Source organism: Sapajus apella, unplaced genomic scaffold (genome assembly GCF_009761245.1).
Source record: "Sapajus apella isolate SASKATOON/1434 unplaced genomic scaffold, GSC_monkey_1.0 scaffold162, whole genome shotgun sequence".
Lineage (NCBI taxonomy): Eukaryota > Metazoa > Chordata > Mammalia > Primates > Cebidae > Sapajus > Sapajus apella.
Window position 1 is genome coordinate 2327955 of NW_022437102.1, and position 13131 is coordinate 2341085.

At 39.9% G+C, this 13131-nt stretch overlaps 1 long non-coding RNA gene across 1 annotated transcript; it reads right to left on the bottom strand.

Moving 5' to 3' along the window:
• Positions 1-298: 298 nt before the first annotated feature.
• LOC116542126 lies at positions 299-11964 on the bottom strand. Its single transcript, XR_004265077.1, has 3 exons — positions 11893-11964; positions 2247-2298; positions 299-666 (listed from the first exon to the last, which is right to left on the bottom strand). It is a non-coding gene; the product is annotated as an uncharacterized LOC116542126 (long non-coding RNA).
• Positions 11965-13131: the final 1167 nt, after the last annotated feature.

Below are 13131 nucleotides of genomic sequence, written 5' to 3' on the forward strand. Positions count from 1 at the left end.
TTTGTTTTTGGTTTTTGTTTGTTTGTTTGGAGTCTTGCTCTATCCCCCAGGCTGAAGTGTGGTGGCACGAGCTCGGCTCACTGCAACTTCTGCCTCCCAGGTTCAAACAATTCTCTTGCCTCAGCCTCCCGAATCGCTGGGACTACAGGCACCTGCCACCATGTTCGGCTAATTTTTGTATTTTTAGCACAGATGCAGTTTCATCATATTGGCCAGGCTGGTCACAAACTCCTGACCTTGTGATCCACCCCCTCAGCCTCCCAAAGTGCAGAGATTGCAGGCGTGAGCCACTGAGGCAGTGAGTTTTCATGGAATATTTAGCAAGTGCATGTTGGCTGGCAAATGCAAAATAATTTTTTTCAAGAAGAAAAGGTTGCTACTAAGAAATATGCTCACTACCAGTTTGTAAGTGATGCAGTCCTTTGACTGACATTGTCAATCAGGCTTCAGTTGGTAATTAACTCAATTAACTCCAGTGACCTGTCACTAGAGTCATGACAACTGAGGCCTGATGCACAATGGCAGTGAAAAATGATATTCACTTGATATTCTAGAAGGCCCCAGAAAGAAACATTTCTCTAAGACAAAGAAATGCATTTACCATGATTGACGATATGTCCTGCTCCATGTCCTGAATTTGACAGTCCTGGAGGTCTTGAATAGGACCTAAGAAAACACAGATTGACAGTCAGGCCATTGGTGCTGCTGAGGAATCTCACAAGGAGCTTTGGGGAATGTGGGCGGGGGCTATATGAAGATGGGCGGTTAACAAGCAGGGACTGAGCTGCTGCTGGACTATTCTCTTTGGTGTTGAAGGAAGGCAAAGGAGAGGGGCAGAAAGAAATGAAAGAGTCTTGGCTTTCTAGCTAGGGCAACCTGATCAATGTGAAATAGTCTAAGAACTGGTTAATACAGAAAGTGGTTCAGCAAGAGCATCTCATCACACCTCCTGCCCATGTGAAGATCCAGGCAAATCTTTACATTTTATGAAATGTTACAAGGTTATTTAACTTCTGTGGATCTACATATCCTGCTATTACATTTATCGTCTATCCTGTTGTATTTTTAAAGTTGTAGTAAATCATACATATTTATTAATTATTAAGTGTGCATTTTATTGAGATTACAGTGAGTTACATTCATGATGCTGAGTCAGTCATGAGAAAAATCCAAATTCATAATCTAAGCTTCCGCCTTGGGTGATGAGAGAAAAACAGCAATGTAATATAAAACAGAGGAAATTAATGGAATAGAAAACAGGAAATCATCAGAGAAAATCAACAAAACCAAAAACCAGTTCTTTGAAAAGATTAGTAACATTGGTAAACCTCTACCTTGGTGAACCACAAAGGAAAGAAAGAAGTCACAATGTTCTATTAATAACAGTTAAAGAGCAAATCAAAAAATAATAAATAATGAAGAAATATTCTGAACACACATCTATGCTCACAATTGGATACAGTAGATGAAATGAGCTAATTTATTTTGATCTATTTTAGAAGACCAAAAGTCTTCCCAAGAGAAATGGATCATCTGAATAGGCCTATATTTATTTCAGAAATTGAATCAATATCTTTTCGAAAAACAAAAACACTACATTCGGGTGATTTCACCAGTAAATTCTACCAAATTCTTACAAAGAAACGTGGTCTTACCATACAAGCAAGTAATCATAATCCTAAGTATTTCCTTTGTTACCTTTTAAAAATTATGTTTCCAAACAAGACACAAGAAGGTTTATAATAGCTATATTTATGATTGCCCAAACTGAAAGCAAATGTCTATAAACATTTGAGATGTCCTTTATTATCAAAAGTGAACCAAGCCGGGGTAACATGGTGAAATCCCGTCTCAAAAAAACAAAAAAGAAAGAAAGAAAGAAAGAAGAAAAAATAGCTTAGTATAAAGGCGTGCGCCCTGCGGCCAGCTACTTAAGAGGCTGAGGTAGGAGGATCACCTGAACCGAGGGAGGTCAAGATTGCAATTTGATTGCACCAATGCACTCTTGGGTGACAAAATGAGACCTTTTCTCAGACAAACAAACAAAAAGAACCGAACTGTAAGTTGTCAATGTAACTTTACTTGTGTAGTTGTATCACCCACCATTGATTTAATGCATTTAAATTGGTGCAAATGAAATAAATGAACATGACATAGCATTTACTGAGTTTCTCTAATACGGGGCACAGGATGAATAAACTGGAATTATTTGCTTAAATGACTGAATGATTTAATTTCCACACTACCTTTATTTTCTCCAGGGCAAATTTTCTTTCTTCTCCATGTGGCCAGTCAAACCTGAAAGGTAGAGCAGACTTCTTATAGATTCTAGGAAATGTATTATAGAAAGACAGTGCTTGACATCTTCCTGGCTGAGGACCACAGAGAAATTAGTAAAACCTTATTCACAGATCAAACTTTTGCTTTTCAACTCTACCTGCATTATGTTTGGGTTCTAGGAGGATTTTGTAAGGTTGGTTGCACTTCAAACAGACTGTTTGTGCAGGCAAATGCCTTTATTTAGATGAGACAATATAGAAAAGCAGCAATCCAAGTCACCGAGAATGGCCTGCGTTAAATTCTACTTAGAATCTGCACATACCTGGGAGAGTGATATGAACCCATCTGTGCCTCAGTTCCCATACTGAGATGTGGAAACATTAGTAGATCTGTGCTATAGACCTACTAAGGTCCATAGCACCTAAAAGGATGAAATAGAGATAAAGACTTAAAAAGCCTCATTCTTTGTAAATGCCCAAAAGTGTTCAGTCATTCACTGTCTGCAAGAATAATCCAGATACTTGGTAGCGGTTGGGTACAGAGAGGGGGCTTGCATGGCTCCCAGGCAGGGGAGGATGGAAAGTGATTTCACGGTTTCCATGGGCATGATGCTTTCCAGCTCATGACAGAAATCTGTGATTTCCTGGATCCCCACATCAGCCCCAAGAAACGGGCAGGGCAGGGGTTACAACCCATATTTCCCAACTTAATGAATTGAAACTTAGACATTTCAAGTGACTTTCCCAGAATTACCACAGTAAGGAGTGATAGATCCGGGACAAGAATGTAGTTGGTTCCCTGGGGAGTCCCTGAACACCTGAGTCCTCTAGATCATGCCCTGGACCCTGAACACCTGAATCTTTGAGATCATGCCCTGGACCCTCTCTTGTGAGAAGAGAGAGCTCTTCTCACAAGCTTTGTCAAATCCTGCTGCCCCAATATTTCTTTGGGATGGTTGATGCCCTGGAGAGGTGGCAGGTGACTTACTGTATTTACTGACCTACTCTATTATCCCTTCGTTGTCACTTTTATTGGTTTTATGACCCATAAGACAAACATTTAAAGTCTCTCAGTTATGATGCACAGTCTGAGATTTTACCTAAATCCACTCTTTCTACCCATCAGGTGATTCTCATCTGCTGGCCTAAAGCTGGCCTGCCATATAAGGGGACACATGGCATACCACGGAGCTGCTGCATGCCCCAGTCCTGTGCACACTGTTGCCTTGCTTCTGCTTTCCCAGCTCTGACAATCCTAATTCTGGCTTCCAAACCAATCTCGTATTTCCCTGTCAGTTCTCAGACTTGCCTGAACTGTTTTACATTTCAATCCATGTTGCAATGACTATGACTGAACTGCAACATTTCATATTTTGCATTGTATATTTTTATCCCTTTACATATTCTTAATAGAACTTAACTTTATTTTTTAGACTTTTAGGAACATTTCTGGTCTAGGTGTGCTGGCTCATGGCTGTAATCTTAACATTTTTGGAGGGTAAGGCAGGAGGGTTATTTGAGGTCAGAAGTTTGAGGCCAGCATGGGCAACATAGGAAGACCTTAATTCTACAAAAACTATGTTAAAAATGAGCCAGATGTGGTGATGAGCTCTTGTATCCTTAGCTACATGGAATACTAGTGTGAGAGGATCGTTTGAGCCTAGGAGTTTGAGGCTGCAGTGAGATATGATCATGCCACTGCACTCCAGCCTGGGTGACAAAGCAAGACTCTGTCTCTTCAAAATAAAAAGCATTACTGAGTTACAAGTATCCTCATTTTATTTCTTATTATCTAATGTTACTGTTTTAATCCTGAGGCTTAATTACTTTAATAAACTAAAGGAAAGGTGTTTTTTTTTTTTAAAGGTAGTATCCAAAGCAGCACATATGCATCTTTTTATAAATTCTAGTTTTATATGCCATATATTTAGAATTTACATTCTCGACCTACTGAAGCTTATTTTCTCAAACCTTGAAAAATTAAACTTCTTAGAACTCGCCTTCTCATATGCAACTTTATATGAGAATATAATTTCCATATTACACCTAACTCAAAACATTGAGAGGATCAAATAAAATGCAAGAGCAGTCTATATACTATATAATGCACAATAAATTACAAATCAAAGCTTTCTCAAATTAACTCAAAGGTAAAAAGTGAACTGTTAACATCCTTTGAAAAATCCATAACAAAATAACATTTTGAGAAAATGTGCACTTTGGCTACCCACTGAAGTTAAGGAGAAAACAGTCACAGATCATCATCAAGAATTCCCCAACGTTGTTTTTTAAAAAAAAATCAAATACACATTATTTCCCCTGCTTTCTTTCATGTATATTACTGCATGTTCTCCTTTTTGCTTTTCTGCATAACCTATCTTGGGAATCACTCCATAGTAATAAAAAGACATCTTACTCTTTTTTGCAGCTCCATAGTTCTCCTTTATGTGGAAGTACCAGTTTATTTTTTTTCATGTAATTCTTTTTTATTTTTATTTTTTGCAGAACCACCTCTATACCCAAAGGATTATAAATCATTCTATTATAAAGACACATGCACGCATATGTTCATTGTGGCACTGTTTACAATAGCAAAGACCTGGTATCAGTTTATTTTACTAGTCCCTTGCTAGACCTTTCAGTTATTTCCAATATTTAGCTATTGAAAATAATGCAACAAGAACTTTGTGCATAGGTTGTTTCATATTTATGGAGTATCTCTTTAGGTTAAAATTCCTCAAAGTAGGATGTCTGGTTTAAATGCATTTGCAAGGTTGTGAGACTGTGCCAAATTTCCCTTCATGAAGTTGAGCCATCTTGCATTTCCACCAGCAATATATGAATGCAACTTTCCTTACAGCCAAACCAAAGAATGTATTGCCATGTTTTTGGAATTTCTCTCACTAGGAAAGACACGGCAGTATAGCTGTCACTTGCCTTTCTCTTATGTGTGAAGATGTGTTTAAGGATCATCTGCATTTCTTTTTCTGTGGCTTGTCTATTTACCACTTTGTTACCTACTTTTAGATTCATTTGATTTTGTCAAGTCAGCCTATTTCAGGTCATTATTGTTTTTCTCTTCACTGTGGGTTCTCACCTGAACTACTCCAGCAGCCCCCAGCTGGTCTTCCTGCTTCCACCCTTACCTGTATTACAGTATATTTGCAAAGAGCCACTGGTCAGTCTTTTTCTTAGAGAATCAACAGTAATCCTGGGCTATAATCCTCCAGTGGTTTCCCATCTCAACTAAAGTTCATATTCTTTGTCGGCGCCCACCGCGTGTACAAGGCCTTCACCCATCGTGTTCATCCCAGCACCTCTTTCACTCTGCTGCAGCCACACTTGGGTCTTTCTGTCCTTTGCCCAAAACAAGTCTCTTCCCATTTGAGGAATTTTAAAGAAGATATCCCTCTCTGGAAGCCCTATCCCATCATCTTCATAAAGCTCCCCCTCGCTTTTTAATTTATTTTTAAAAATAAATAGGATAGGGCCCACATTGAGCAGGCTGGTCTCGAACTCAGTTCTGTTCAGTAGCTGTCTCACACAGTCCCTTCAGATCTCTAAGTCTTCCTTTCTGCATCAGCAAACCTAGGGAGAATATACACAGGCCTTATTTGTATTTGGAAGGTTCCAATGTGATATACACAAAAACATGTTTTACATCCTAAATAATACCATAAAGAGCTCATTTTGTGCTCTCATTCAACACTACCTCATCTACCACCTGGTATAGAAAATTACACAGAGGCTTGTCATACACCACGAAGGAGTTTTCACAATTACTTGCATGCTTTGTGTATAAAGGTACAATCTATTAAGTCTCATAATTATTTGTTCATTCTTTCACAATGTTTCAATATTCTGAAAAGGGAGTATAGCACTTCCTTGTTACAAAGGCACACCCATCATGAGGCTTAATTATTCTGTGAAAGAAAGAGCCAAACTAAAGTTTTGTTTTAATTTTACTTTATGTTCTGGGGTACATGTGCAGGTCATGCAGGGTTGTTTCATAGGTGCATACATAACCAGCTGGTTTGCTGCCTCTATTCTCCCTTTGACTATATCTGGCATTTCTCCCCATGTTATCCCTCCCACCCCGCACTGTCCCCTCCCTAGCACTCCCCCTCCAACTGCCCCCAGTGTGTGATGTTCCTCTCCCTGAGTCCACATGTTTTCATTGTTCAACACCCACCTATGTGAGAACATTCAGTGTTTGGTTTTCTGTTCTTGTGTCAGTTTGCTGAGAATGAAGGATAGAAGAGCTATAAGGCATTTTCTCTATAGTAATAAAATCTCTGCAATTAAAATGAAAGAAAGGAGCTGATCCTATTTCTATATCTTCATGATACAATGTTTTCTATTTCAATGGACTTAGTTTTTATTCAAAAAACTGTGGTTACCCAGAATTACTTTTACCTAGATTCATCTATTTCTAAAATACTAAAGGATTTTAAACGAAAGGCTGCTGACCCTGGCTGATGCCTATCATCCACAAAGCCTCCAATGTCACCTGGTTACCAGGAAACAACCAAGTCAGGCTAGTGGCTTACAATGCCCCACCCCACAGCCCCAACCAATGGCTTACAATGCCCATCCCTGCTGCTGCCTACCTTGTGGCCACCCTGCCCCTCTCTGTGACTGCATTATTCATCCTGGGCTGCCTGAGCTTTCCAGTCCTGAGAAAATTGGGGTGTGGGGGTATGGTCGTTATTGAAAGTCACCCTGGGCAATGAACTCAATAGAAAACCCTGGTTACTGGCTAGGCACGGTGGCTCACACTCGTAATCCCAGCACTTTGGGAGGCCGAGGCAGGTAATCACGAGGTCAGGAGTTGGAGACCAGCCTGCCCAATATGTTGAAACCCCATCTCTACAAAAAATACAAAAATTAGCCAGGTGTGGTGGTGCACCTGCACTCTCAGCTACTTGGGAAGCTGAGGCAGGAGAATTGCCGGAACCTGGGAGGTGGAAGTTGCAGTGAGCCGAGATCATGCCACTGCATTCCAGCCTAGGTGTCAGAGTGAGACTTCATCTCAAAAAAGAAACAAAAGAAAAAAGAAGGAAAGAAAGAAAGAAAGAGAGAGAGAAAGAAAGAAAAGAACGAAGGAAGGAAAGAAAGAAGAAAGAAAGAAAGAGAAAGAAAGAGAGAAAGAAGAAAGAAAAAAAGAAAGAAAAAGAAGAAAGAAAGGAAGAAAGAAAAAGAAGGAAAGAAGGAAAGAAAGAAGGAAAAGGAAAGAAAGAAAACCCTGGTTACTAAAATCAATTCCATTAGTATCTCTGTTTTTCTGAGTCTGGACACTTTCATTTGTTCACCAAATGTAGTAACACATAAATTTTTGACTGCTTTTGTAACTAAATGCTTCTCTCCTGTCTTACAAGTGTTAAGTTTTGTCTTCAACTTGACCACATGGCTGCAACTTGAATGAAACCCTAGGACATATCACACTTTCTCTTCCTTGTCTATAAAATAGGGACTGAACTCATCCTTCTCAGTTCTGAAATGCTAGGGCATACCAACTCTCTTTTCTCCCTCTGTTTCTTCCTTCCATGGCAGGAGTATTCAGATATTTCTTTTACTAACAATGCATAAAGCATTGTTTTCTTACACAAAACTGAGAACTACACAGTGTGATACCACTGTCCTCATTTGATAAAGATGAATAGTAAACAACTGGCAAGCCTGACAGTGTTCTAACTGTGGCATATTAATTTAACCCCCAGAACCCATTCCATTTTACAGATTTTACAGAAGAACTCTAGATGGAGAAGTTAAGTAACTTCAAGTTTCTATGCCTGCTCAAGATGGGGCCAGAATTTAATCCTGAGTAATCTTGATCCCCACAAGCCAATCATGATGAGAAAGTAAAGGTAGAAGTCAAGCTTGGAGGGGAAGTGACATGGGAGATTAACTATTTTTTTCTAAACTAATAATAGTTTTTTCATATGGATTTTAAAATGCCTCCCCTTTATTCAACATTGATTAAGTCTCCTCTAAGTGCCAACACAGCATGTGTGAAACAGTCCCAAACCTCAGTGAGTTCAGGCAGATGAGCAAACAAAGGCTCAGAGGGTTCAGTTGTCCAAGGCTAGACTGCTGGACAGTGAATGAACCTGGAATACAAACCCATATCTATCTGACCCAAAATTAGATGCTGGGGTAGAGCTTGAATTTTATTCTGGAAACAAGAGAGTCACTGAACCCCACACAGGTGAGGAGTCTCTATCAGACGTGTTTGCAGTATCACTCTGCACAATGGAGAGGGATTGATGGAAGCAATGGGGCTAAATAAGAGTCATTATGTGCATCTGGAGAATAGTAAGGCTAAAGGCACTGGAGGTGACTGAAGTAGAAGGAAAAGTTTTGTGATCATTTGGGAGACAGAGCAAGAAGTGCTAGGTGATTAGATGTGGAAGAAGCGGGGAAACAGAAGGAAAAACTGGCTGCTAAGGCTGTAGTTTGAAGGACTGGGTAAATAGCCATGATTTTCTCCTAGACAAAGAATGTAGGAAGAGGAATAGGTGTGGGGAATAAGATAGTTTTGAACTCTTACATGTCACATTGAAATGGAACCCTCTGGTTCAAAACTGGATATAAATCTCTATAGGCTAAGTCCATTCTGTGACATCCCAACTCATGCTTTCAAAAGTAACACACATACACTAACTCAAATCATTAAGGAAATTTCCTAAAATTCACATACTAAGAATATGACAATTTTTTAGTGATTACTTTTTTAGAGAATCTTTGAATTTATGGTTGTAGCAAATGAGGTGTCATGTAAAATAAAACCGTTAGATAAGAACAACATTTAATTTCTACTGTCATTATAGCATACAGAATATAACTGAAGCCATGGGTATGACAATGATTGCTTTAAAAAGCTGTGTCTGATAAGGGAAGGGGTGTTGGAAAGAAAGGGGATTTGGGTAATAGGGAAATCTAAGTGGCATTAAGGGATGCCTGCAAAAGTGAAAAGTGAGAGTCAACGCCCCTGAGTGTTCATCCCAAATGGCTGATCTAGTGAGTCTCATCGGAATGGAGATGGTGTCTGCTGCTCATTTCCATAATGGCTGCACCTAGCACAGTATCTGATCAATAGGTACTTAATATCTAATACCCCAATGAACAGAGTTATATTTTGCCAAGAAGGCAGAAAAGCCACAAATGCCATTGCCTGTGGCAACTCAGTGACTGGGATGTGTGTGAGTAAGCTGAGTGTCAGCAGTGGGGAAAGAGTGAACTGGAGGTGAGAAAGTAAAGACATCAGCTGAGGGCTTCTGCTCCTAAAAGTTTGGCTGAAAAGAGAGATGTGGGAATAGTTAAATAGAGATGTATGGTTAAGAAACCTTTCATCCCACCCCCAAATAAAGGTGAGTATACTTTTATGTTAAATGGTAAGAACCAAAAGAAAACATTAGAAGAGAAGGGAGAATTAATGCCACAAGATACCAAAGAAGGCACAAGTTCATGCAATCCAGAGCAAGGGCAGATTAGCTCTGGACAGGAGAAGGATGGGGACATAGATGGAAGAATGTTTTCCATCTTACAGGGGAGGTGAGGCCTTAATCAAAAAAAATGGTAGGAAACTGAAATTTAAGAGACTAGAGAAAGCTATTTAAAAGTTGTTAATCATAGTTGATTAATTGTAGAGAATCAAGGCAACAGATACAATGAATGAGCATTTTAAGATATTGGGTATCTGGTTCAAAGGTGAAGCCACCAATTTCAGTGAAGGAAAAAAAGATCTGACCTAGAGAAAATTAATTTCCTAGAGTATTCTGAAAAAAAAACCTACAGAACATATTATTCTTCAAGTCAAAAGATAGATGTGATCACCAATATAAGTGCTGTAGATGAAAGAATGGCATCAGGTGATTGACCCCTCCTTGATGGTGAACTACTAGATGAAATAAGATGAGTGGACTTTGACACAGAAGGAAAAAGAGTTTTCTAAGGGCAATTTGGGCAGACTCAATCTGTGCTCCATATTTCAGTAGAGGGTCTAATATTGGTAGGTAGATTAGTAGAAATCATGAGTGTTAGGGAAGATACCATGCAGAAGCCAAAAGTGTTGGGGACATCATAGGAGCCCACTACTGGTTATAGGTGTGATTCTTTACCCATGTTGACCATAATCATTTAAATGCTCCTTCCCTCCAGAGTTATGGAATCTGAGAGTATTTTCTGTAGCCAAGAAGCCCCTGTTGAAACCCATGGTGCACAGATGAGGAGACCAAAGTCTGCAACTCATCCCATACACACAGGAACAAATACTACAGGTGCGATTCCAAATTTTTCCAAACCCTGGGTTGAGAGTATTTAGTGCAATGTATACCAACATTCACTGCACATTAGAATTTCCAGGGGAATAACAGAAGGCTCCCGGGCATCTCAACCAGAAACAAACTCAGATTCAATTACTCTAAGTTATTGCTACTCAGCGTGGTCCCCAAGCCAGAAGGATCAATCCTGAAATCTCCTATTTCAGAATCTGTTTTATAACAAGATCCCCAAGTAATTTGAGTACACTAAATTTTGAGATTCCCTTGTCTAATCCATGACATAGACATAGGTATTTTTGGTTGAAGACCATCAGGTGTTGACAGGGCTGAGAATCACTGATGCTGAAGAAGCATTTCACGTTTAGGTGCCAGACATCAGTTAATCCCCATATGGAATGGAGAGCCAATTGCACAAGTGATTTTTCCTGGTACAGTAGTCAGAAGGAGGCAGGATATACAGATTTTTTACCCTGGAACTTCTGCATCTTCTGCATCCTCAGCTTCATCTGTAGAATCATTTTCCACTGGGGCTACACTTCCTTAATATAGAAAAACAGCTTCCCTAGCTGCCAGTTGGGCCTGATTTTGTTCTTCTGAGAGACCATAAAACAGAAGCAGCAAAATAGATACCCCCTAAGAAGGTCCATCTGCAGTGAAGTGATGCAGTTGACACAGATGACGCATCCACACTCCAGGGACATTGGTTTTTTGCAGATGCTAGCTTCTTGTAAGACTCCATCCATGTTCACTGCCAGGGTAAAGTATACAAGGGAAGTGAACTTCTGAGTTGAAGGCCTATTAGTTGTGACAGGTGACAATCTGTACATGAAGAGAGCTATTGTATTCCAGCTATGTCATTCCTAGAACAAGCCATGAGTACTACACTCAAGCATGTGCCACATCAGAGATTTGAAGTTCTACTGGGAAAGACAAGTCCCAAATGGTCACTGTGCTTTGAGCTGAGGTGGAGGAAGGGTCCATTCTCCTGGTGACCCAGCAGATGTGCCTGAGCCCATGAAATGGCAGCAGTCATGTGAAGACAGCAAGCTGGGGTCATTTCGCCACTTCCCACCTCTCAGGGGACCTGAGCAAGACATTGTTGAAAATAAGAATTGAATTCTTCTTGAAGCCTTGGAATTCAATACCAAATTGACTGCCACCACTCCTAGCATGACAAGATCCAGGGTGACTGGTTTCAACACTGAGGCAACACTCATACAGCCTTTGTGAAATGCATTGATTACTAATTTTCTTCATTTACCCCCACAGGCCATAACTCCCAATTTCTAGAGATCTGAGAAGGAAAAACAAATACGCAGGCATGGACTCACCTCTTCTGCTGGAAGCTCCTCTGTCTTCCAGCTGCTTCCACCAGGAGCTCAGGCCTTGTGGGAAATGGGCCCTGTGGGTGGGTGTGTGTGTGTGTGTGTGTGTGTGTGTGTGTGTGTGTGTGTTTATGGAGTCTTGTTCTGTCACCCAGGCTGGAGTGCAGTGGCGTGATCTCAGCTTACTGCAACCTCTGCCTCACGGGTTCAAGTGATTCTCCTGCCTCAGCCTCCCAAGTAGCTGATGAGGGCTTTTTATTGGCAATGCTCTCCCTCCCTCCTCTTCACACTTTGCCATGCCTCTTAACCCAATTTTGACTTAATTATAGCCGGGAACAAGGTTTTTATTAGTGATATATCTCCAGTTAACCATAACTTTAGTAAAATCCTTCATCCTTACAGTATGCTTTTTTCTTTAATATGAAAGTAAGGGCCAGGTGCAGTGGCTCACGCCTGTAATCCCAGCACTTTGGGAGGCCGAGGCAGGCGGATTACCTGAGGTCAGGAGTTCAAGACCAGCCTGGCCAATATGGTGAAACCTCATCTCAAAAAAAAAAAAAAAAAAAAAAAAAAGAAAGTAAGACCAAATTGCCATTATATTAAATTAGATCTAACATACTAAATTCATAATGTTATTTGAGAAATTTTTCCATCAGTTGTCAATAAAGGCAGTTTCTGTAATATGTTATGTGCTTCAAGCTTTGCTCATAATCCTAAAATAGGATTGCACTTGCAGTTTTGCAAAATGGTATAAATTCATGTACATCAGACTTAAAGGTAAGAGGTGCATGCATCCCATTAAGCAAATTCTAGGTAATATTTTTTTTAGGTTTACAGTACATATGCAGGTTTGTTATGTAGGTAAACTCATGTCAAGGTAGTTTGTTGTACAGATTATGTATTTCCACTTGTTTATCTTTGGTTTTGAAAAAAAATTAATGATTCATAGGAATAACTGACAATTGTGACAAATGACCATTCAATTCTTGTTGAATTTTGGGTACTTTACAGAGTGTTAGGATAAAAGTCATAGTCAAAAACCAGGAAATATTTTCTTGTGGTACTTATGTTCTCAAATAGAAACCGTTACCCATGAAAGATCGAGCACGGTAGCTCACGGCTGTAACCCCAGCACTTTGGGAGGCCAGGGTGGGTGAATCACAAGGTCAGGAGTTTGAGACCAGCCTGGCCAACATGGTGAAACCCCATCTCTACTAAAAATACAAAAAAAAAAAAAAAGTTAGC